This window comes from Mobula birostris, chromosome 28 (genome assembly GCF_030028105.1).
Source record: "Mobula birostris isolate sMobBir1 chromosome 28, sMobBir1.hap1, whole genome shotgun sequence".
In the NCBI taxonomy this organism is placed as follows: Eukaryota; Metazoa; Chordata; class Chondrichthyes; order Myliobatiformes; family Myliobatidae; genus Mobula; species Mobula birostris.
This window is the reverse complement of record NC_092397.1, coordinates 36,410,576-36,436,007: the sequence shown is the minus strand read 5'-3', so window position 1 is coordinate 36,436,007 and position 25,432 is coordinate 36,410,576. Positions and strand designations below refer to the sequence as shown.

General features: G+C 44.7%; 2 long non-coding RNA genes across 2 annotated transcripts in view; both read left to right on the top strand.

Annotated features, from left to right (window-relative positions):
* The window catches only part of LOC140189094 (uncharacterized), a 144,526-nt gene that overhangs the window by 84,877 nt on the left and 34,217 nt on the right, over positions 1-25,432 (top strand). The window lies entirely within an intron of this gene.
* Positions 19,012-23,530, top strand: LOC140189140 (uncharacterized). The gene is made up of 2 exons (XR_011883464.1): positions 19,012-19,142; positions 22,975-23,530. It is a non-coding gene; the product is annotated as an uncharacterized lncRNA (long non-coding RNA).

Here is a 25,432-nt window from a genome sequence, read left to right as displayed (position 1 = left end):
TACATGTGTGTTTATCATTGCTGAACTGTTGCATTTATTATCCTTTTGATTAGAGTACTGTGTTGCTTGTTTCTTTAATAAAACTTCCTTATTTCCAGTAATCCAGACTCCAACTGAGTGATCCATTTCTGCTGGTTTGGCAACCCAGTTACGGGGTACGTAACAGGAGAAAATCCAAAAATCAGAGATGCAAAAGGACTTGGGAATCCTGGTGCAGAACACCCTGAAGTTAACTTGCAGTTTCAATTGGTGGTGAGGAAGGCAAATACTATGTTAGCATTCACTTCAAGACGTCGAAAATACAAAAGTAGGGATGTGAAACGTCCACTGTACCTCTTCCTATTGATGCTGCCTGGCCTGCTGCGTTCACCAGCAATTTTTATGTGTGTTGTTCATTATTTTGCCGAGTGAAATATTTCTCAACTTCTTTTGACATTTGAGGTGCTCATTAAAGACTATTAGATCAGCAACATCACACACAAAATGCTGGAGGAACTTGGATTTCCAGCATTTGCAGATTTTCCCGTGTTTATACAATCTACGCAGTTTTATCTCCTGCATCCATTTATCTGCATATTTTGAGTACTGATTTTATTCCTGTAGCCGGTTTGCCTCTTCCTTTGCAGATTGAAATATTTCTTCTCTATTTCTTTTGTCCTTTGACGAGATTTGAGATGCCCATTAAAGACTGTTACATCACACAAAATGCTGGAGGAATCAGCAGAGTTCATTGTGCTGCCTTGGATTTCCAGCATCGGCAGATTTTTTCGCGTTTGTACATGAGCAACGTGTTCATTTGACCGTTTCCATCCTGATCTTGGTTTCTCTATTGTATCTTTGTCCGAATTTGTGTTTGTATGTTTTGAATTGTATTGCTTTATCAATTACTTCCTTCAGATACATGAGGAGTAAAAATCTTTATGTTACGTCTAGGTCTAAATGTGCAATGCGCAATTTATAGTAATTAATAATAAATAGAATACACAATAGGACAGTCACTATAACATAGAAACACAATTGTACAATTGTTGCGTGTGTGTGTCACCAGGAAGAAGCTGACGGACTGAAGGACAGTTCAAAATGGGAAATTGCAGGGTTCGGTCTCCGTTCAGAGATGAATATTTAGCCAACAAAAAGATGAAATCTGTAAATGTAGCTGCTCCGTGACAAAACCCAGTCTTTGAAATTAAATCTATCGGTTGATTCCCACCAGAGGCTTTGCTGAGGTAATGCCAAAGAGTTTTGATGTATTTGTCACCAATCACTCCAATATTTACACCAGAGACAATGGTATTGAATTGAAGTGTTTTTTCAAGCAACTGTAACTGAGCAAGTTAGTGAGGTGTATAACTGTATCTCGGGAGACAGATCCTCTGTATAAATCAGGGCCGCTTTGAATACATCAGCTGTCTGCCGGAGCTGTGAATACAGGAGCAATCAAAATCACAGATTCGCACTGAAATGGTGTATCCAGTTATCTGGCGGATAGAAGACGTTTACTATCCTTTTATTTCAGCCTTTGGAATTCCCGGTAAGCCACAGTGTCAGCTGCCGTGGGCGGATGTTGAAGTTTAATTCCAATGTTGTGATTGATTCTGCCGCTGGTTTAAACTGTCACATTCCAGTGCCGGTATTCGGCATTTCAGGAATGGAGTGGAAACACCGGGACTATAGGTGCTGGGATTTGGATCTAAAAACAAACATCTGCAGGAATTCAGCGAATCGGCCAATTTCTGTTGGACTGAATGGGTCAGGCAGCGGTTTGTGATCAACAAGGGGATGTTCGTGTCTCTGTGCATTTGGTCTTGTAGGAGCTGCATTGTGTTTATAAAGGTGATTCATCAATTGATTGTCTGCATTTTTATGTGAGCAGTTTTCAGAGTTAGGTGCAACAATAAAGCATTGACTGATAGTAACACTTTAGCAAATGTGAGGAGTTCCGTGTTGTAAGACGAAACTGTAATGGATTTTTAATAAATGTCTACAATATGACTGTATGCAAAGCAGAAAGAAGTCGTTGCTAAGCCAATTAATAAGATGTGGTACTTCATCGTTATCAATGCTGTAAAATGTATTCTATTACACCTACATCTGACTCTGTTACAGATATCTGACTACGGCACCGAGTTTGCTGCTCGACGTTGAACTACTCTCCCCTGTTTTCCTGTGATGGACTCAGCGGGAGGCGTCATGTCTGTCTGTGAGGTTGTGTCAGACTGCGCTGTATCTGTTGCAATCAGTCAATGTTCTGATCTAAAGTCAGTGAAGTGGTAAATGCTGGAATAGGAAACAAACTCGGGGAATGCTGGAAACACTAAGCCCCAAGCAGCTTGTATGGAAAGAGAAACCAGTTAACACCCGTGTCAGGGGTCTCTCTGAGAACAGTTCTGAGGACAGATACTTTAACTGTTTTTCCACATATTCTGTTTTACCTGTATCAGTGTTTGCAGCATTTCCTTTTTTTTGTTCCGTCCTTCCGCTTTTCTGTCGCTGACAGGCATCGCCATGGAAGCTGACGATTGTCTGATGGAAGAATCCCGCCATCAGCGCCTGGATTTATTCATTTCATCCAGACGAGACGCGGATGTAGAAAATGTTCCATCCAGTATTGGCCCTCAGGAGGTAGTTACCCAGTTTTAGATTTACGCTGCCAGTTTGCATTCCGCTCACCAGTAAGGAATCCGTATTCAGATCATACTGAATTTATTTTACTGTGTAAACTCATTCTCTGTCCCGCCGCTCTGCGCCCTCTCTCGACCCTCCCACCGCTAAATGTAACAATAAAGTGGAAATATTACAGGATCCCCTCAAGCTGCAGCATCGGCTTCTGCTCAGTATTTTCTCAACTTGCTGTTCCCTGTCTCTCTTCCAGCGAACTTGGTGGCGATTGTGATCCTGTCCCGGGGAAAGTGTGGTCTCTCCAAATGTGTCACTCGCTACCTGGTGGGAATGGCAGCGGCTGATCTCCTGGTGGTTATCTCTGATCCGCTCCTGAGGATTACTGCTCTGATTTTTTTTCCCCGATCATTCTTGCGAATCACTCCTGTGTGCAGACTTGGTCTGTGGTTGATGTCTGCGAGCACTGTGAGCTCAGTCTGGCTGACTGTCGCTTTCACCGTCGATCGATTTGTGGCTATTTGCTGTGAGAAGCTGAAAACAAAATATTGCACCGAGAGAACGGCGGCTGTGGTTATCGGGACAGTGAGTGTGCTGGCCTGTTTGGTGACTGTCCCCTGGGGCTTTGTATCCTGGCCCAGAGAAATAATTGACGGTGTTCCCTGGAATTGTGTCCTTACACCGAGCTTCACAAACTCTCCCTAATGGGCGGCATTTGACATGTTTGACCTCATTTTAACCCCTTGTGTACCAATCTTTCTGATGTTGCTGTTCAATATTCTGACTGTCAGGCGGATTCTAGCGGCCAGTCGAGCCCGCAGGGGGCTCCGGGGACGAAAGAGTGGAGAGAATGACAAGGACCGGGAGATGGAGAACCGACGCAAATCCATCGTTTTGCTCTTCAGCATAACCAGTAGTTTCATATTGTTGTGGGGATCATACGTGGTATTTTCTATCTATAAACGGATTTCAATGAGTTTTGTTTATTCTGTCACAGATCCCCGTTACATCACAGAAAACACATCGGGAATGCTGCAGATTCTCAGTTCCTGCACCAACACGTGCATTTACGCCCTGACTCAGAGCAAATTCCGAGAGGAACTGAAGAATGCGGTGAAATACCCATTGAATCAGATTTTGAAACTCATGAAACATTAGAAATAAATGCTGTAAAGTTTTACAATTCAGCTGCCTTTATGCTCCCTATTTTATACCCCCACTTGTGGGTAAATGGGAACAATGTGATGAATAGAGTAACAAAACAAACACGAGAAAATCTGCGGATGCTGGAAATACAAAACAACTCACACACACAATCAGATCCTGATGAAGTGTCTCGGCCGGAAACGTCGGATGTTTAACCTTTTCCTCACACAAAATGCTGGAGGATCTCAGCAGGCCAGGCATTATCTATGGAAAAGAGTAAATTGTCGATGTTTCGGGCCGAAACCCTTCATCAGAGTCCTGTCAAGTCTTTTCCATTTTGTGTGTGTTGCCTTCGAATTACAAAATAGCAGTTTACAGCTGATCCCGACGGCATCACTGGCCTCATCATTCCAGAGAAATCCTCTTTGCATCTCATCCTGTTAAATTGAAGCTTGAGGCGAACCTGTTTCCCCTGTTTCCCGGTTCTGACAAAACTGGAGTTTATGGAGTTTATTCTAGTCTGTATCAATCACTCCTGATCTTGGTTCTCTTTCTCACTGCCATCGTGAGTGAGACAGGGAGATAGAGAGAGGGAAGAGGCTGCATTATATTGTCGGATCTGTGTTTCCCCTCCATCACTGAGATTGGCTTGTTTAGTGAATGATAAGTATTATTTTGAATTATGTACTGCTGCTTCTGTAGAATTTTATTCTTTCTGTATTAAAATCGTCCGAGTTCTAACAAAGAGTTTTGTTTCAACACGTGTGCAGGCTCCTTTGCTTGCGAATGCGTAAGTCAATACCATTAACTGAATTTTTAAAAAGTATACAATGAATGAATTTCAAAACAATTTTCATTACAAAGAGACTATTTGAAGGCACATGAATATACAGAGATTGGATGCAAAGAATCACATGCAGCAATCACTTTAGCCGGGGTGGGGGGCGGTAATAAACAGGAGTATCTGTGGAAATGAGTGAGATTGCAGGAAGGTGCGTTACCTCGATCATGTCAGGGACAAGGATGTCTCTCAGAAGGTACAGGCCATTCTGAAAAGGCAGGGTGAACAGCCAGAAGTCGTGATCCTTATTAGAACTAACAACAGAGAGACAAGGTTCTGCAAAGAGTATTTAGGGAGTTAAGAAGTAGGAACGCTGGGGTGGTCATTTCAGGATTTCTTCAGTTACCACAAGCTTGCGAGGAAAGATACGGTAATTTCGTACACTTAAATGAGTGTCTAACAATCTGGTGCTGGGGATGGGGGTGGGGGAATGCATAAGGAACACAGAACATTGGGTTCTCTTGCAGAATAAGTGGGACTAGTGTAAGGAGGATGGGTTACAGTGAAGGGGAACTAATATTCACACAGGGAATCTTGCTGGAGCCACGCTGATGATTTTTATCATGTGCCATGTGGAGCGGGTGTTGGGATCCTGAGCTACAGTTCAGTAAGTAGCATTGAGCGGATGGTAGAGGTGAGGTCAAAGAACCCCCAAAGCAAGTAAAGATGGGGACACATTAATGAGCAAAGTGGCACTGAAAGCCAAAAGTGAGTTTATTTCAGGGCAGAGTGTAGAACAGTGAAAGCAGGTGGACTGAGAGCCTGGATTAGTAATGTCATGGTGATTCATCCATTACAGAGATCTGGATGAGAGAAGGGCAGGACTGATATCTGAACATTCCAGGATTTATATGATTCAAATAGTCCAGAGGGAGCTAAAAGAGGTTGGAGAGCTTATCCGTGTAAGCGGAACAAGTGCTACACATGCCCTTACACTTCCTCCCTTACCACCATTCAGGGCCCCAAACAGTCCTTCCAGGTGAGGCAACACTTCACCTGTGAGTCGGCTGGGGTGATATACTGCATCCGGTGCTCCCGATGTGGCCTTTTATATATTGGCGAGACCCGATGCAGACTGGGAGACCGCTTTGCTGAACATCTACGCTCTGTCCGCCAGAGAAAGCAGGATTTCCCAGTGGCCACACATTTTAATTCCACATCCCATTCCCATTCTGACATGTCCATCCACGGCCTCCTCTACTGTAAAGATGAAGCCACACTCAGGTTGGAGGAACAACATCTTATATTCCGTCTGGGTAGCCTCCAACCTGATGGCATGAACATCGACTTCTCTAACTTCCGCTAAGGCCCCACCTCCCCTCGTATCCCATCTGTTACTCATTTTTATGCACACATTCTTTCTCTCACTCTCCTTTTTCTCCCTCTGTCCCTCTGAATATACCTCTTGCCCATCCTCTGGGAATCCCCCCACCTTGTCTTTCTTCCCGGACCTCCTGTCCCATGATCCTCTCGTATCCCCTTTTGCCAATCACCTGTCCAGCTCTTGGCTCCATCCCTCCCCCTCCTGTCTTCTCTTATCATTTTGGATCTCCCCCTCCCCCTCCAACTTTCAAATCCCTTACTCACTCTTCCTTCAGTTAGTCCTGACGAAGGGTCTCGGCCTGAAACGTCGACTGCGCCTCTTCCTAGAGATGCTGCCTGGCCTGCTGCGTTCACCAGCAACTTTGATGTGTGTTGCTTGAATTTCCAGCATCTGCAGAATTCCTGTTGTTTGGAGAGCTGTACCTCTGAACAGGCAGAACGTCACAAGTTTGAGGTCATCCCAGAGGCTCATCCAGTAAGACAATGTGGGTAGAAATCAGGAATAAGAAAGGTGCAATCACTGTGATGGGATTATACTGTAGACCTTACAATAGCCAGTAAGAGAGAGGAAAAGATGAGTTAGCAGGTTATGGGCTGATGTAAAAACAATAGAGTAGCTGTAGTGGGTGAATAATCTTCCCGAATGACAGGGACTCCTTTACCACCTGAGGCTTGGACGGGGCATTATTTGTGAGGTGTGATCAGGAAGGTTTCCAGAAACAGTGTATAGATGGTCCACCAGTGTGGGGGCATATTTGGTGTAGTATTGGGGAATAAGCCTGACAAGATGATTGGAGATTCATTGGGGAAAAATAAATAACAATGATAATGCAGAAAGTTTTAAGATGGTTATTGATAAGGATAAAAATGGACCTGCAACTAGATGAATGTAAGTTTGTTGAAGACATATTATAGAATTGAGCAGGAGTCATAGGGAGTTGTCTGTGAGCTGATGTTACTGGATGGAGATAATGTTAAGTGATAATCTGACATGCGAGCGACACTTACAGTCCAGCCGGTCAGAATTCAGGAGTTCCCTGTGCCTGTGAGGAAGGTAAAGAAGGACAGGGACATTCAGGAACAAAGGTTGATGAGAAATATTGTACATGTTTAAAAATGCAAGAGGAGTCATGTGTAAGGTTGAGGAAGATGAAATTAGACAGGGTCTTGGAGGACCATACCAGAAGCAAGAAACAAGTTACACTGTGAATAAGGAAAGTAAATGGTGACCAGAAAATGACTACACTGAGTTTATGCCTGGAGCCAGAGTTAGCATGCGAGGTAGAAGATGAACACATTGCATTGTTGTTCACTAAGGAGAAAGACATGGAGGACAGCATGATCAGAAAGGGGGTATGGTGATATTCTCTGGCATGTTGATACTAAAGAGGAGGTGCTGTTGGGACGCTCAGACCATTTAGATGGATAAATCCTGTGGGTTATTTAGTCCGTTGGGATATACAGACCACATGCAGGTAAAAATGATGTTTAAACTGCTGGTACCGTACTGTAAGGAAACAGAACGTAACAATATCTGGCGTATACTGCAAGGGGGAGGAAAGAGTCTTTCTCTGGTATGAACATGCCCTGCATATGTGACTGCTCAAGAAAGGCAGCAGTTGAATACAGGGAGAGTGAACTTTACAATATTTAAACTTTCATTACCAGGACACAGGCCTATGATACTCATAGCACTGTGCAGTGAGCACCCGGACCTGTACATAACCAGCACTGTACTCCACCATTAAGCACTTCTACAACACAGGCATTTCAAGGACAGACACCTATACAACCCTGATAGTGGACTGCTATTCACAGACACTATCTAACCCCTCCCTCACACTGGGCATCTCTCAGGAAGTAACAGAGAGTTGATAAAGGAGAACCTTGAATTATGTGTGTTTCAATTTCCAAACATTTTGGAAATGCCACCAGCAGAAAGAGAAACAAGAATGCAGACTGTGCCAAAGATATCCTTACGGTAGAACTACCTCGGCTTACCCATAGCCCTCTATTTTTCTAAGCTCCATGTATCCATCTGCTGGCAGCCCATTTCATACACACACTACTCTCTGCATAAAAAAAAACTTGCCCTTGACATCTCCTCTGTACCTACTTCCAAGCACTATAAAACTATGTCCTCTCGCGTGAGCAAGTTCAGCCCTGGGGAAAAAAAAAACTCTGACTATCCACATGATCAATGCCTCTCGTTATCTTCTACACCTCTATCAGGTCACATCTCATCCTCCGTCACTCCAAGGACAAAAGGCAGAGTTCACTCAGCCTATTCTCATCAGGCATGCTCCCACTGCAGGCAACATCCTTGTAAGTCTCTGCACCCTCTCTATGGTTTCCACATCCTTTAGTGAGGTGACCAGAATTGATCACAGTACTCTGTTACGTACCCCGTAACTGGGTTGCCAAACCAGCAGAAATGGACCACTTAGTTGGAGTCTGGATTACTGGAACTAAGGAAGTTTTATTAAAGAAATAAGTAGCACGGTACTCTAATCGTAAGGATATAAATGCAATGGGTTAGCAATGATAAAACAGACATGTACACAGAACTAGGATAATAGGAATCAATCAAGCTCTATTGCAGTCTAGGGGTAAAATGATCAGTCTCAAGTGACGCAGAGTTCAGTTCAGCTCAGTACAGTTCACAACAATCACTGTTGTGCCGTTGGGGAGAGAGAGAGAGAGAGAGAGAATGATGATATGCAAATCGGATTCACGCAGACCTTTGATATTCCTCGCAGTCAGTTTTCGGGCGAGCCCTTTTTAATGTCTTCTGAGGTCACCGACTGTGACCGCTCCGTTCTGGATGCGATCGTTCTTCCGCGGTGAACCCGGCACCCAGGCAAGGGCGGACACACACACCAGGTTCCCGCCGATCGTACCCTTTCACCCTGTGCGTCTATGGTCGGTCCCGCGACAGACCTCCAAAGTCCCACCAACTTGTGGGGGCACACCACACTTCCAGGGTCTCGTTATCTCGTGATCTCGTGGTGTCTGTTGTGCCTTAGCGAACCTGTTCCTTTTATCCCCCTGCTGGGATATCACCTGCCCATCAAACTTCAAACAGTTCAGGTTCAAAGCAACCGGTCTGTCAATACTCGGAACTGTCTCTTTTCGTTAATCTCTCTCGTCTCTCATAAACATTTTGAACGCTTCTCCCTTTTGTCTCTCTTATCTCTCTCATCAGCATCAATCTTCTGATAACTTGGTCTTTCGTCACACACTTATCCTCAAAGGATTTTTACCGGGGTAAAAATTATAGGCATGAATACATTTTTAGATACACACAAATATACATGGTCATCAGCTATATGGCTAATACAGAGAACTTTAAGTTGTCAACACCTTGACAGACAGTCAGCCATCACCTTTCCGTTCCTTTTATATGTGTTATTTTAATAATCCTCTAAAACCAGGCTCCAATTTAACAAACTTCATAGTGGCCAAAAACACTAATGAGTTGTGATCAGTGTAACTTCTCAGTGGTTTTCGTCCCGGACGAAGATAACAAGAGTCGTCCCACACCAATTTAGCATTCTTTGGCAAGAGCTTAGTAAGAGGGAGGGTAGTATCTGCAAGGTTATTTTTTTGCAAAACTTCCGATAGTACCCTACCATCTCCAAGAACCTTCTCAGGGCTCTCTTGTCTGTCGGGGTGGGGACTTCTGAGATAGCCCGCACCTTAGCCTGCATCAGTGCCAGCTGCCACTGTCTTACCACAAGTCCCAGACAAGTGATTTTTCCGTGGCCGAATTCACTTTTTGCGAGGTTCACTATCAGGCTGGCTTCAAACAGATTTTTAAACAGTGCCACAATGTGCTCCTCCCACGTGTCACTCCAGACCACTAAATCACCAATATACGCTTCTGCGTTCTTTAGCCTTTTGTCACTGAATTAATCATCCTGTAGGAGTATTGCTCACTAGGCTGACCTGATGTGACAACAACACCATGTCCCGGCTCTTTGCATCGCCTCGGGACATCCGGTCATACGTGTGCATGCGGTTTAATTGGCTTTATCGGCAGCTCACTTTGTTCGAGGATTAAGTGAGAGAACTCATCAGCAAAGTTGGCCAACGCAATAGAGTTCTCCCATCTGGTCGGCACCACACTCATCTTTTCAAAATGGGTTTTCCCCTTATCAGGTGGCACCCTAGCCTCATTAATTTTCGTGATAACACCAACTAGATCTGCTTTCTGATCGTGGTAGGCTTTTAACATGTTAATAGCCTGTAACTGTGTTACCTCACGTCTGCAATAGTCAATAACATCCTTCCTCATGTGCGGCCAGTAGAACTCTTTCATGATTCGATCGACTGTTTTCCTCACCCCAAAATGTCCACCCAGGGGTATCTTGTGGGCCAGGTTAAGAATCTCATCCCCATAAATTTTCGGCACCTCCCCCCATTTCTCATCTGCGGGCACGGTACTTGGTCTCTATTTCCTCCTTAGTACTCCCTCCTTCACATAATAGCCCATTGGCTCCCTTCTTAATTCTGCTTCGGAGAGAGCTGCCTCCATCAAAACCATCAGCTCCTCGTCTCGCTCCTGTGCCTGTACAAATTCCTTCCTTGCCAATGATAAATCTAACTCAACTCCTTCACTTCCTCCTGTTTCACTACGCTCTCTCTTACTTTCTAACCCCTCCTGGTACAAGGCTGGTAAAAACATCTCAGCTAAATCTATATTAGCTTCGGCAGCCTTTCTGGACATGCGCCGAGTCACTGCGCAAACAGGATAAACCTGTGAGTCCATGGGCGGGGCCTCAATACTGGCAGGCTGGCTTGTCAGTTTTACTGCTGGGTACACCTCTCTGCCGGCGAGGTCATTACCGAGTAAGACCTCCATGTCTTCCATCGGTAGTTCGGGCCTCACCCCGATCGTGCCCGGTCCGGAGACCAAGTCGCTTTTTAGGTGTATCTGGTGCAAAGGTACTGCTTCAGTCCCTTTCCCAATACCTTTTATCACCCTGACCTCCCCAGTCTGGGTTTCTGAACTAAAGTCCAACACACTCTTTAATATCAATGACTGATAAGCTCCAGTGTCTCTCCAGATCCGTATTGGAACTGGATTTAACCCCTCCTTCACCAACACCAATCCGGCCGAGATAAACCTCTCGCGCCTTTCCTGAACTTTATCAGACTTCTTCTTCCCTTCCCTAGCGGGTTGTTTTCCAGCTCAATACAGCCAGTCGGAACCATCGTTTTCCCTTTCCCCGTCTCCTTCTTTGGGGCAAAGCACCTGGACGCAAAGTGTCCGGCTTTCCCGCAATTATAGCATACAACCCCAGGAGACTTCCTAACAAACTGCTTCCTGTCTTCCTTATCCTTCTCACTAGTCCCCGGCTAACTTTCTCACTTTTCTGGCAGACTCTCCCCGCCCCCTTGACTACCCTTCTGGTAGCCTTTACTCGGGGTAAATTTCGCTTTGTGCGTTAACGCGTATTCATCTGCTAACTTAGCAATTGCGGCAAAGGTTTCTGCCTTGCTCTCATCTAGGTAGGGCCTCATACCTTCAGGGACACAACCTTTAAACTGCTCAATCAGTATCAGCTGTAGCAGTCTGTCATAATCCCCATTGACCCCTTTCGAGGCGCACCAACGCTCACGATACATCTGCATCTCACGGGCAAACTCTAAATACGTGCGGGCCCCATTGCTTCCTCGCATTCCGGAACTTCTGCCAGTATGCCTCCGGGACCAACTCATAAATCCTGAGTATGGCCTCTTTCACCTCATCATACCTCTGGGCCTCTTCTGAGGACAAGGCTGAGTAAGCTTGTTGGGCTTTTCCTTTAAGTACACTCTGAAGGAAAACAGCCCACTATCCCTCGGCCAGTCCTGACTTGCAGCAACTTTTTCAAAATGGAGAAAGTACCCATCAACATAGGTCTCCTCAAATGGGGGAACCAGCCTAACCTCCTGGGTCGCCCTGAACCCTCCACCTTGGATCGACATGGGCCCCTGTGCTATTGTCATCTTTAACTTCTCTAGCTCAAATTCCCTTTCCCTCTGTTTCTCTCTCACTTCTTGTTCTAACTGCCTGTCCCTCTCTTCTCGCTCCAACTGTTTTATTCTCTCTTCGCGTTCTAACTGCTTCTCTTCTCACTCCAGCTGCTTTACCCAGAACTCGTGCTCGAGTCTCAATTTTTCAATCTGCACCTGTACTGCTTCTGCACCAGGTTTTCCCATAGATACCACCTCCAGCTCCCCTTGGGGAAACACACCTTTAGATACATAGTGCTCTACGATAGCTCTGTGCATCTCTGCTCTCCTCATTGTCGAATTCCCTTTAAAAAGATTCAAATGTTTGGCCACAGTTGCCAATTCTGATTTCCTGGCATCCTCTAATGCCTCCAAGGTCGGCGCCTTTAGAAATTCCTCAATCTCCATTTCTGCTGTTTGCCCTTTCTTTCTTTGGGAATTTTAACCCAATCAATTTACCCCGTCCCAAATTTAGCGTTCAAAATCCCAGATGAGCCCCCACTTATGTTACGTACCCCATAACTGGGTTGCCAAACCAACAGAAATGGACCACTTAGTTGGAGTCTGGATTACTGGAACTAAGGAAGTTTTATTAAAGAATTAAGTAACACAGTACTCTAATCGTAAGGATATAAATGCAACGGGTTAGCAATGATAAAACACACATGTACACAGAACTAGGATAATAGGAATCAATTAAGCTCTATCGCAGTCTAGGGGTAAAATGATCAGTCTCAAGTGATGCAGAGTTTAGTTCAGCTCAGTACAGTTCGCAGCAATTGCTGTGGTGCTGTTGGAGAGAGAGAGAGAGCGAATGATGATATGCAAATCGGATTCAAACAGACATTTGATATTCCTCACAGTTAGCCTTAGGGCGAGCCCTTTTTAATGTCTTCTGAGGTCACCGACTGTGACCCCTCTGTTCTGGATACGATCGTTCTTCCGCGGTGAACCCGGCACCCAGGCAAGGGTGGACACACAGACCAGGTTCCCGCCGATCGTACTTTTTCACCCTGTGCGTCTATGGTCGGTCCCACGACGAGACCTCCAAAACACCCAGCAACTTGTGGGGGCACACCGCACTTCCAGGGTCTCGTTATGTCATGATCTCGTGATGTCTGTTGTGCCTTAGCGAACCTGTTCTTTTTATCCCCCTGCTGGGGTTTCACCTGTCCATCAAACTTCAAACAGTTCAGGTTCAAAGCAACCGTTCTGTTAATACTCGGAACTGTGTCTCTTTTCGTTAATCTCTCTCGTCTCTCATTAACATTTTGAACGCTTCTCCCTTTTGTCTCTCTTATCTCTCTCATCAGCATCAATCTTCTAATAACTTGGTCTTTCGTCATAACTCTAAGTGGGGTCTGACCAGGGTCCCGTAGAGCTGCACCTTATCATTTGGCTCTTAAACTCAATCCCACTGTTGATGAAGGTTAATGCACCGTATGCCTTCTTAACCACAGAGTCAACCTGAGTAGTAGCTTTGCGTGTCCTATGGACTCGGAACCCAAGGTCCCTCTGATCCTCCACATGGACAAGAGTCTTGCCATTAATACTACAGTTAAAGTCAGAAGTTTACATACACTTTAGCCAAATACAATTAAACTCAGTTTCTCACGATTGCTGACATTTAATCCGAGAAAATATTCCCTGTTTTAGGTCAGTTAGGATCACTACTGTATTTTAAGAATGTGAATGTCAGAATAATAGTGGAGAGAATGATTTATTTCAGCTTTTATTTCTTTCATCAGTTTCCCAGTTGGTTAGAAGTTTGCATACACTTTGTTAGTATTTGGTAGTGTTGCCTTTAAATTGTTTAACTTCCGTCAAACGTTTTGGGTAGCCTTCCACAAGCTTCTCAGTGTAAGTTGCTGGAATTTTGTTCCATTCCTCCAGACAGAGCTGGTGTAACTGAGTCAGGTTTGTAGGCCTCCTTGCTTGCACACACTTTTTCAGGTCTGCCCACAAACTTTCTATTGGATTGATGTCAGGGCTTTGTGATGGCCACTCCAATGCCGTGACTTTGTTGTCCTTAAGCAACTTGGAACAGATACATGAAGGAATAAACTCCTTTATTCCTCCAAAGAGAAAAGGTAGGATCACTAAGTGAAGGTTAAAATAAACAGTTTCAATAAATTAAACTAAGAAGGTTAAATTTCTTAAGATTAAAAAAAATATGAAATTGGTACCAAATTCGTAATGACTGCTTAATGATAGGATATAAATTTGGATTAGAAATTTTGGCTAATTGCGCAGATAAAGAAGCTCCTAATAACAAAGTTAAGAAAATTGTTTCACAGCTTTCAATTCCAAATAAACCCAAGGTGGTTGTTTAATTTTATCAGTCCAATATAACCAAGAACACACATAAAGTATATTAACAGCCCAATAATACATTCTGAATCCTCAAAATATTCAGTCAGGCTCATAAGGAACAGCCTGCTTTGACAAAGCCATGCTGACTATTCCTAATCATATTATGCCTCTCCAAATGTTCACAAAACCTGCCTCTCAGGATCTTCTCCATCAACTTACCAAACACTGAAGTAAGAATCACTGGCCTATAATTTTCTGGGCTATCCCAACTCCCTTTCTTGAATAAGGGAACAACATTTGCAACCCTCCAATCCTCCGAAACCTCTCCCATCCTCATTGATGATGCGAAGATCATCGCCAGACATTCAGCAATCTTCTCCGTCGCCGCCCAGAGTTGCCTGGGGTACATCTCTTCTGGTCCGGTGATGTATCCAACCTGATGCTTTCCAAAAGTTCTGCACATCCTCTTTCTTCATATCTACATGCTCAAGCTTTTCAATCTGCTGCAAGTCATCCCTACGATCGCTATGATCCTTTTCCGTAGTGAATACTGAATCAAAGTATTCATTAATTACTCTGCCATCTCCTTCGGTTCCATACACACTTTTCCACTGTCACACTTGGTTGGTCTTATTGTCTCACGTCTTAGCCTCTGGCTCTTCACATACTTGTTGAATGCCTTGGTGTTTTCCTTAATCCTACCCTCCAAGGCCTTCTCATGGCCGCTTCTCGCTCCCCTGATTTCATTCTTAAAATCCTTCCTGCAAGTCTTATAATCTTCTAGATTCCTATTATTACCAAGTTTTTTGAACCTTTTGTAAGCTCTTCTTTTCTTCTTGACCAGATTAACAACAGCTTTTGTACACCACGGATCTTGTACCCGACCATCCTTTCCATGTCTTATTGGAACGTATCGACTCAGAACCCCACGCAAATGTCCCCTGAACATTTGCCATATTTCTTCCATACCTTTCCCTGAGAACATTTGTTTCCAATTTATGCTTCCAAGTTCCTCCCTGATAGCCTCATATTTCCCCTTACTCCAATTAAACATTTTCTTAACTTGTCTATTCCTATCTCTTTCCAATGCTACGGTAAAGGAGATAGAATTGTGATCACTATCTCCAAAATACTCTCCCACTGAGAGACCTGACACCCGACCAGGTTCACTTCCCAATACCAGATCAAATACAGCCTCTCCTCTTGTAGGGTTATCCACATGTTGTGTCAAGAAACCTTCCTGAACACACCTAGCAAACTCTACCCCATCTAAACCCTCACTTTTGGGAGATGCTGATCAATACTTGGGGAATTAAAATCTCCCACTGGAAGAACACTTACTATTACTCCTTTCCAGAATCTGTTTCCCCATCTGCTCCTCGATGTCCCTGTTATTATTGGGTGGTCTATAAAAACACACAGTCGAGTTTTTGGCCCCTTCCTGTTCCTACCTTCCACCCACAGAGACTCCATAGACAACCCCTCCATGTCTTCCTCCTTTACTGCAGCTGTGACACTATCCTTGATCAACAGTGCCAAACCCCCACCGCTTTTGCCTCCCTCCCTATCCTTTCTGAAACACCTAAAGCCATTCCTGCTCCTGTACCATCCATGTAATGGCCACAACATCATAGCTCCATGTGCTGATCCACGATCTAAGTTCATCTGCTTTATTTATAATACTTCTCGCATTAAAATAGACATACGAGGGGTAATTGATAAGTTCATGGCCGAAGGTAGAAGGAGATGAGTTATTAACTTCAAACTTTCTGCATTATCATTCAAAGAGTTGAACTGCACGTGCATGTAACAAGACTGTCTTGGGAGGTCTGTGCTATAACCCCATCAGTGAATGACCCTCTGTTATGGTCTCTTCTACGACTGAAGAAATGGAGACATCCAGTGTCCTTGATGACTACTCTTGCTAGAAGGCATAAAGCTGAAACTTTTATCAGGCCGTGCTGAGGAGTTGGAGATTGAACTGAATGGACTCTGGATCCCCCGAGGGATTGATTGTTGATAGACAGCACATGGGGGAAGTGATTAAACCCAAGATGCGGGATGGTTGTCAAGAGGGGGAGAGTGAATAGGAAGGCAGTGCAGAGTACCCTTGTGGCTGTTCCCGTCAACAACATGCATACCACTTTGGAATACCGTGGGCCACATGGGTCAGGTCTCTGGGACTGAGTCTGGCTCGGTAATTCAGGAAGAAAGTGGGGAGAAGAGGTGAGCTGTAGTGATGGGGGTTCATTGGTTAGGGGAATAGAAAGGAGTTTACATGAATGAGAACAAGATTCCCAGGTGGTTGCTGCCTCCCGGTTGCCAGGATCAGAGACATCTCAGGTCGATTTCACAGCATTCTTAAGTGGGAGGGTGAGCAGCCTGAGGTTGTGATTCACTTGTGTACCAATGATCTGGTGAGGGTTATTGACGAGGTCCTGCAAAGTGAGCTCAGGGAGTTGGGTGCTACGTAAAGCACAAGATCCACAGGGTTGTTAATTTCAGGATTGCTACCTGTGCTACATGCCAGTGACGTCTGAAATGGGAAGATCATACAGTTTAAAGAGGCTCAGGAGTTGGTGCAGGAGGGAGGGCTTCAGATTTCCGGATCACTGGGTTCTCTTCTGAACTTGAGGGGGACTAATATCCTAGTGGGAAGGTTTACTAGGGGTGTTGGTTTAAACGAGAGTTTCAAGGGGATGGGAACCAGAGCACCAGAACAGATAGTGGAGTGGTTGTGGGAAAAGATGTTGTTAACCCCACGTACAAAGTCAGGAATGAAAAGCTTGAGCAAGGTAGGACTGATGTCCTGAGCTGCGTATATTTCAACACAAGGAGTATTGTAGGAAAGGACAGATGAGGTCAGTGCATGGATCAACATGTGGAATTATGTCATTAGTGAGGCTTGATTGCAGGAGGGGCAGGACTGGCAGGTCAGTGTTCCAGGCTTCCATTGTTTTAGCTGTCATAGAGCAGAAGGGATTAAAGGGAGTGAGGTGGCATTACTAGTCAGGGAAAATGTCACAATAGTGCTCAGTCAGAGTAGACTGGAGAGCTTGTCTCATGAGCTTTTATGGGTAGAACTGAGGAATTAAGAAAGGAATGGGATTATATTATAGACAACCCAACAGTCCGTGGGATTTAGGAGAGCAAACTTGTAGAGAGATCACAGACTGTTACAAGAAAATTGAGGTTGTGATAGTGCGTGATTGCAATGTTCCACATATTGAATGTGACTTCCATACTGTAAAAGGGCTGGATGGGAAGAGTTTGTCAAATGTGCTCAGGGAAGTTTCCTTAATCAGTACACAGAAGTTCCAACTGGAGAGAGTGTGGTACCAGAACTCCATTAGACAATGAGACAGGGCAGGTCACAGAAGTTTGTGCAGGGGAACACTTTGGATCTTGTGATCATAATGCCATTAGTTTCAATGTAATTATGGAAGAGGATAGGTCAGGTACTCAGGTTGAGGTTCAAAATTGGAGAAAGGCCAATTTTATGGTACCAGGAGGATCTGGCAAGTGTGGGTTGGGATAGGTTATTTTCTGGCAAAGGTGTGATTTGTAAGTGGGAGGATTTCAAAAGTGAAATTCTGAGAGTACAGAATTTGTATCTTCTTTCAGAATAAAAGGCAAGGCTAACAGATTGAACCTTGGCCCTTGTTTCTGAGAGAAATTGAGAGTGGATTAAGAAAATGACAGATGTACGGTATGTAGCAGGTCTCGAGAGGCAGGAACAAATGGGGTACTTAAGGTGTTTAAGAGATGCAGGAGAAGACGTAAGAAGGAAATCAGGAAGGTGAAAAGAAAACGTGTTTACTGTTGCATAAAAGATGAAGGAAAATCAAAAGCATTTATACAGATATATTAAGAGCAAAAGGATAGAAAGGGGCAAGACTGGTCCTCTGAAAGATAAGATTGGTATTCTATATTTGGAGCCACAAGAGTTGTAGGAGATAGATTTTGTTCAGCTGTAAATCCTCAGGAGAGGGACACATATGTGAGACAATGATGCAGCGAGGTCATGGACCCTGTACAGATCACAGAAGAGGAGAAGTTTGCTGCCTTAGGGTGAATAAATCTACTGGCCCAACAGGGTGGTCCCACAGACCTTGTGGGAGAATAATGCAGAAATTGCAGGGTGCAAGCAGAGATATCTTAAACCTCCTCATCCACTGGTGCGGTACTAGAGGATTGGAAGATAGTTAATGTTGTTCTGTTGTTTAAGGAAGGGTATACGAATTAGCCAAGAAATCATAGGCCAGTGAGCCTAATATCAGTTGTTGGAAGGTTATTGGAAGGTATTCTAAGCAACCATAGATATAATTATTTGGATAGAGAGGGACTGATTGGGGATAGTTAATATGGCTTTGTGCATTGTACGTCATGTCTAACCAATCTTGTAGAGTGTTTTTGAGGAAGTTACCAGGAAGGTTGATGAAGGTGATATAGTTCCAACGTTTTTTACCCAAAATTAAAAGGACTATCCACGCAGAAATATACAAAAAACAAACATTAAATATTTCTAGGACCGAAGAGTCAGATTAAATGTGAATATTACAGTCACTTCCCGGAAGTGGGGTGGGAGAGTCACGTTCCTGGAAATCCGCCCCCACCCTCCCCAGACCGATTCTATTTACGATGCTCCCAAGTTTTCTGGCGGCTCCACTGATTGACAGCTCCCACCGCCCCCTCACGTGACAAACACGTGGTGACGTCACACGGGTCCCACCGTCACCGCCGTCGTTTCCTTGGAAACGGTCCAGGGCGGGAAGTCCGAGATGGTGGAGCCGGTCTCTACTTGTTGGGGTTTCGGCTCCGCTGTGGGATCCGCCTCTCCTCTTCCTGCCTGCGGAACAGTGAGTGTCTGTCAGCGCCTCACTGCACCGGCTCTCTGCCTCAGGTACAATATTTAAAACATATTTGCACAGTCACATGGATGGGAAAGGTTGAGAGGGATACGGGCCTAATGCAGGCAGATGGGCCGAGTTCAGGTCGACAACTTGGTCGGCGGGGATGAGTTGTACCGAAGGGACTGTTTCATTTCTGTATAAACCAGTGACTCTGTTTTGGGAGTTAACTCCGGATGCCAGCTCTTCTCTGTGTGAAATATTTACCCCTCAGATCCACTTTAAATCTGTCTTTAAACAGTTTTGTCCTACTCTAATGAGAGGCAGTTCTTTGGCTGACAAGGCAAGTAGAACATACAACCCTGTCTACCTGTGATGCCACATACAGGGAACTGTGTAACAATATTAGAGGCACATGCACAGGGGCTTCAGTAAGGAAGGCCCAGAGGGATATGAAAGCCTGACCACAACATTTTGGTCACCTTTTGAGGGGTTTGGTTCAGTATGTGACCATTAATACCTTTGTACAAGAAAAATCCGTCGTACTGGGTTCTGAATGTTTTAGCTGAGTCCATCCTGAAGTTCTGTGTTTCAGGTTCCCACTGCACTTTCACAGTCAGTGGTTTCTGCATGTCCATACTGACCATCAAGAATCTGTCTCCACTAACTCAGCACTTGGTCTGTCTCCTACCCTGCCTTGGTGATTCAAACACTCATCCAGATGGTCCTTAAATACCAGCCTGCACCACCCCCTCAGACAGTGTGTTCCAGATTGTAACCTCCTTCTGGGGAAAGGGGAAAGAGGACAGTTTTCATCAGATCCTCTTTAAACCATACATTTCTCTCGTTAATCCTATGTTCGAAACACCTCATACTTGTGTGTATTAAATTCCATCTGCCACTTTTCTAGCTAGTCCACATCGTATGTCAAGATTTGTTAGCCTTCCTCACTGTCCACTGCACGACTAATCTTGGTGTCATCTGCGAACTTCCTGATCCAGTTCACCACATTCTCATCTAGATCATTAATACAGATGGAAAACAACAATGGACCCAGCACCTGGAAGTTCAACTGGGGCAGGATGTACACAGTGAATGATAGGTTCTGAGAAGTGTTTGTGAACAGAGACTTTGTGTGTTTCTGCCTCCACCATCTCCTCTGACTCATTTGGATTACCGGCTATTCTCTGTGTGAAATATTTACCCTGCAGATCCCCTTTAAATCTCTCCCCCCTCACATTAAAACTATTCCCTTTAGATTTACACCTATACCGAGGGAAACTGTCTCTGTCTCTCCAACCTCTGCATGTCTCAGATAAATTTATCCACCTCCATCACCTCACCCTTCAGATCCTCCTTAAACCTCCAACCTGTCACGTTAAAACTATTCCCTGTAGTTTCAGGAGGGAGAAAACTGTTCCTTCCCATGAAGACCCGAGGGAGTGAACAGTTTCTGTCAATCATCCCTAGAAGTTATCCCCATTGATCGATCAAACTGAATCTCTCGCCCTGCACCAGCTCCTCAGCCACACATTCATCAGTGGTATCTTTCTATATCTCCCCGTCACAAGTGACACTGGGAGTAATACACAGCTTACTATTTCTTAGTTTCTGTCTTATTTCTCTAAATTCACTGCAGAGGACCACAACCCTCCTCCTCCCTACGTTGCTATTACTAACATGCACCGTCCACCACGATGTCTGGCTGCTCAGCCTTCCATTTGAAATGTCCTGCAGCTGCTCGGAGACCATCAGACCATAAAACACAGGAGCAGAATTAGGCCATTTGGCCCATCCAGTCTGCTGCACCATTCTGCCAGAAGTAAGAGATCATGACAGATCTCTGAACCCTCTCAGACCCTCTTTTCCTCCCCACAGTCGAGAACCTCCACATGAAATATACCCAGTGAATTGGCTTCAGCTGTCTGTGGCAGTGAATTCAGAGTCAGAACCAGAATCAGGTTTGTTACCACCGGCATGTGTCATGAAATTTGTTAATGTAGCAGCAGCAGTTCAATGCAGTACATGAAAATATAGAAAGAATAAATAGATCAGTATGTGTGTATATGGATATGTATATTATGTAGATTAACTATAGTGCAAAAACAGAAATAACGTGTATTATAAATGCTATGCATCGAATACACCTATAGCAGTTTTTGAGTGTTTTAAAGTGACAAACCAAAAATCTTCAAACTCCTGATGAGATATATCCACTGTCTTGCCCTCTTTGTACTGTAGCTGCATGAATATGTTGGGACCAGGTTAGATCCTCAGGGATATTGATATCCAGGAACTTGAAATTGTTTCCTCTCTCCACTTCTGATCCCTCCATGAGGATTGGTTCGTGTTCCCTCGTCTTACCCTTCCTGAGGTCGACAATCAGCTCTTTTTGTCTGACGGACATTGAGTGCAATGTTCTCGCTGCGACACCACAGCTGGTATATCTCATTCCTCTGTGCCCTCTCATCTCCATCTGAGTTTCTACCAACAGTGGTTGTGTCATCAGCAAATTTGTAGATGGTATTTGAGCTATGTCTAGCCTCACAATCATGGGTATATAGAGAGTAGAGCAGCGGGCTAACACACACCCCTGAGGTGCACCAGTGTTGATCATCAGCGAGGGGGAGATATTATCACCAATCCACACAGATTGTGGTCTCTCGGTTGGTAAGTCGAGGATCCAATTGCAGAGGGACCGGGTTCTGTAGCTTATTGATCAGGATTGTGGGAATGATGGGGTTAAACGCTGAGCTGTATTCAATGAACAGCATCCTGACATAGGCTGCTCAGATTCACTACCCTTTACTAAGGAAATTACTCCATATCTTTGTTCTAACAGGATGTCCTAGTATTCTGAGGATGTGCCCTGTGGTTGTAGATGCCCCATTATCAGAAACATCCTCTCCACGTCCACTCTATCTCGGCCTTTCAATATTTGATAGGTTTCAATGAAATCCCCTCTTTCTTCTAAATTCCAGTGAGTACAGACAGGCCGAGAGCCATCAAACATCCTCATGCATTAACCCTTTCATTGCTGGGATCATTCTTGTGAACCTCCTCTGGGCCCTTTCCAATGCTAGCACATACTCTTTTAGATAAGGGGCCCAAAACAGTTCACAATACTCCAAGTGTGATTGAGCCAATGCCTCATCAATCCTCAGCATTACATCCTTGCTTCTGTGCAGTAGTCCTCTGGAAATGAATGAAACATTGCATTTGGCTTCCTTCCCACCGACTCTACTGGCAAGTCTATCTTTTGGAAATCCTGCATATCTCAGACGTACCTGACCCTGGTACCCAGGAGGTGACACATTATCCTGGCATCTCTATTGCTGCCACAGAATCTCCTGCATGTCCCCTGTACTGTGAGAGTGCTGTCATTACTGCTCTGCTTGTCCTTTCCTCATGCAGAGCATCAGACCGGGCTGTCAGTACCACCGACCTGACGGGCTGCTGTGCTCTGGTTTGTCATCCTGTCAGGGATATCCAAAGGAGTGTACAGCCACAGGGAGACATTGCACTGTCTGTCCCTTCCTCTTTCCAGTCATGGTTGTCACTAAACTATCTGCAGCCTGATCTCAGGTGTGACCAACTCACTGAAACTCTGGTCTCAGCATCCTGGAAACTCGAGATCTGTCCATCTCCAGCTCCGTGTCCTTCACAGGGTCAGTCAGGAGCTGCAGATGGTGCATTTCCCTGATGTGAAGTTGTCAGGGACACTGACTGACTCCCTGATCTCCCACATCTTGAGGTGGAGCTTGTCATTACCATAAATGCCATTTCAACTACTCCAACAGGGAGAGGAATTCCAAAGAAAACCTCTGAAATCTGACTTCCCAAAGTTCTTTGGCTCATCTGCCATTTCTCTGTCCGCATTTACAGCTGGTCTATATTCTGCTGCATCCTGAATGAGGAAAGCGGACCGGGTCGAGACAACCGAGGCATATGGAGAAGAGGAGTTCTCCACTTGGACTGCACGTGGACATTCCCGACCAAAACTTTTCCATGGAGGGCTTCGAGACCGTTCAGGCTGACCGGAAGTGCACTGAGAGCGGTAAGCGTAAAGGAGTTGGGGGCTTGCTGTTCTGGTTAGCAACGGATGGTGCAATCCTGGTCATATTGCGATCGAGGAACGTGTTTGTAGCCTGGATATTGAACTTTTTGCTGTTGGACTCCGGCCATATTCCACCGAGATACAACTGGGCGTCATGGGAGGTTGTTCCTGACTGTGGCCATCGAACTTTGCAGCTCCTCCCGTGGAGGGTCAGACACCCTGACCCAATAGGCTGGTCCTGGACTTATTTCCATCTGGCATAGTTTGCATATTAGTGTTTGATTGTTTGTTGTTTTTGTATTTCTATAATTCTGCTCTCTACTTGGTTGGTGCAGCTGTAACAAAACCCAGTTTCCCTCGGGATCAATAAAGTATGTCTATGTCTATCCTGTGTGAACCTTACTCTGTACCCACAACTCCACTAATTTCTGTGTCTCTTCAGACCTACAAATCAGCCCAGCTTAATTTTCATCCAAATCACTTCACAAAGAGCAGACACGTCAAAGTTGCTGGTGAACGCAGCAGGCCAGGCAGCATCTCTAGGAAGAGGTACAGTCGACGTTTCAGGCCGAGACCCTTCGTCAGGACAGAGTTCCCAGTACTGATTCTTGTGGGGCACCACTGTTCACAGGTCTCCAGTCAGAATCACACCCCTCAACCATTACGTTCTGTGTTCTCTGACCAAGCTACACTTTGAATATATTCTACCAAATATCTGTTCAGCCCGTATGCCTTCCTGCTTTTGATCAGGGCATTTGTTGAAAGCTTCACCAGAGTCCACATGTTCTATAGCCACTACCCGGCCCTCAGCAATTGAATTTCTCACTTTAAAAATTCAACCAAGTTTGCAAGACTTGACGTTGCCCATGCAAAGAGATTTTCGCTACTCTGAATGTGTTTATGCTTTCTCAGATACAAGTTGATCCTATTGTTAAAAATCATTTCCAAGAATATCCCTACCACTAATGTAAGAGTCACCAGGGTATAGTTTCCTGTCTTGTCCCGATTGAAGTTCTTAAAAAGGGGAAGAATATTTGTCATTTTCCACTCTTCTGCATCCTGGCCTGTAATGCAAAGATCATCAGTTTTGAGTTTTGTTAAATTTTTGAACTGATTTTAACCCTCAACCATCAGGTTTTTGAACCAAAGTTCAAAGTACATTTATTATCAAAGTATGTTTATATTCTACAAACTTGAGGTTCGTTCCAAACAGGCTGCCATAAAACAAAGAAAGCCAAAAGAACCCACTAATAGAGCAAGAAGACTGTCAAACACCCAATGTGCAGAAAGGAAAATTAATCATGCAAACAATAAACACAAGCAAATACTGTAGCATTTTGAACTGAAATCCTCAGAGAGTCCATTCCACAGATGCTTAGTTCAGCGCAGAATGGAGCAGCGAGCTGAACCAGCTCATCCCTGGCCTCGGGCCCAACACACTGACCATTTCAATCTGGCCTGGCACCAAAATCATCATCCAAACACTGGGTTCAGTTGCTTCGATACGATCTGGGGCCTGGTCCCCGCTGCCTCCATTTGGCCTGTACCTGACTTTTCCATTTGGGCCCGGCGTTTAAATCAGCCGAAATTCGTGTCTTCCTCACTCTCAGTGACGGGTCTGCTGCCTCACCTCTGTTCTGCCACATCAAATTGCCTCCAAGTCCAAAGGGAAGTTACAGGCTATTCATTTACTAGAAAAAGAGATTCACCAGTGTCACCTTAAACCAGAACCAGTGGAGATCACTCCATTTAACTTCACTAAACTCATCACTGAACTGCTTCCCACAATCTATGGGCTCACTTTCACGACTTCTGCATCTTATGTTCTCTATTTATTTCTCATTTCTTTATGATTATTATTATTTTCTCTCTTGTATTTGCACACGTTGTTGTCGTTTACACATTGGTTATTTGGTTACCGGGTTGGGTGTGATGTCTCATTTATTATGTTGTGATTCTTGGATTTACTGAGCAAGACCATAAGACATAGCAGCAGAATTAGGCCATTTGGCTCATCGAGTCTGCCCCACCATTCAATCATGGCTGACCCTTGTTTCTCCTCCTCAGCCTCACTCCTCGGCCTTTTTCCTGAAGCCTTTGATGCCCCATCCAATCAGGAAACTATCCAGCTCTGCCTTAAATACACCCAACGACCTGGCCCCCACAGCTGCCTCTGGTAATAAATTCCACAAATTCACCACACTCTGGCTAAAGAAATTTCTCTGCATCTCTGTTTTAAATGGGCGCCCCTCTACCCTGAAGCTGTGCCCACTTGTCTTAGACTCC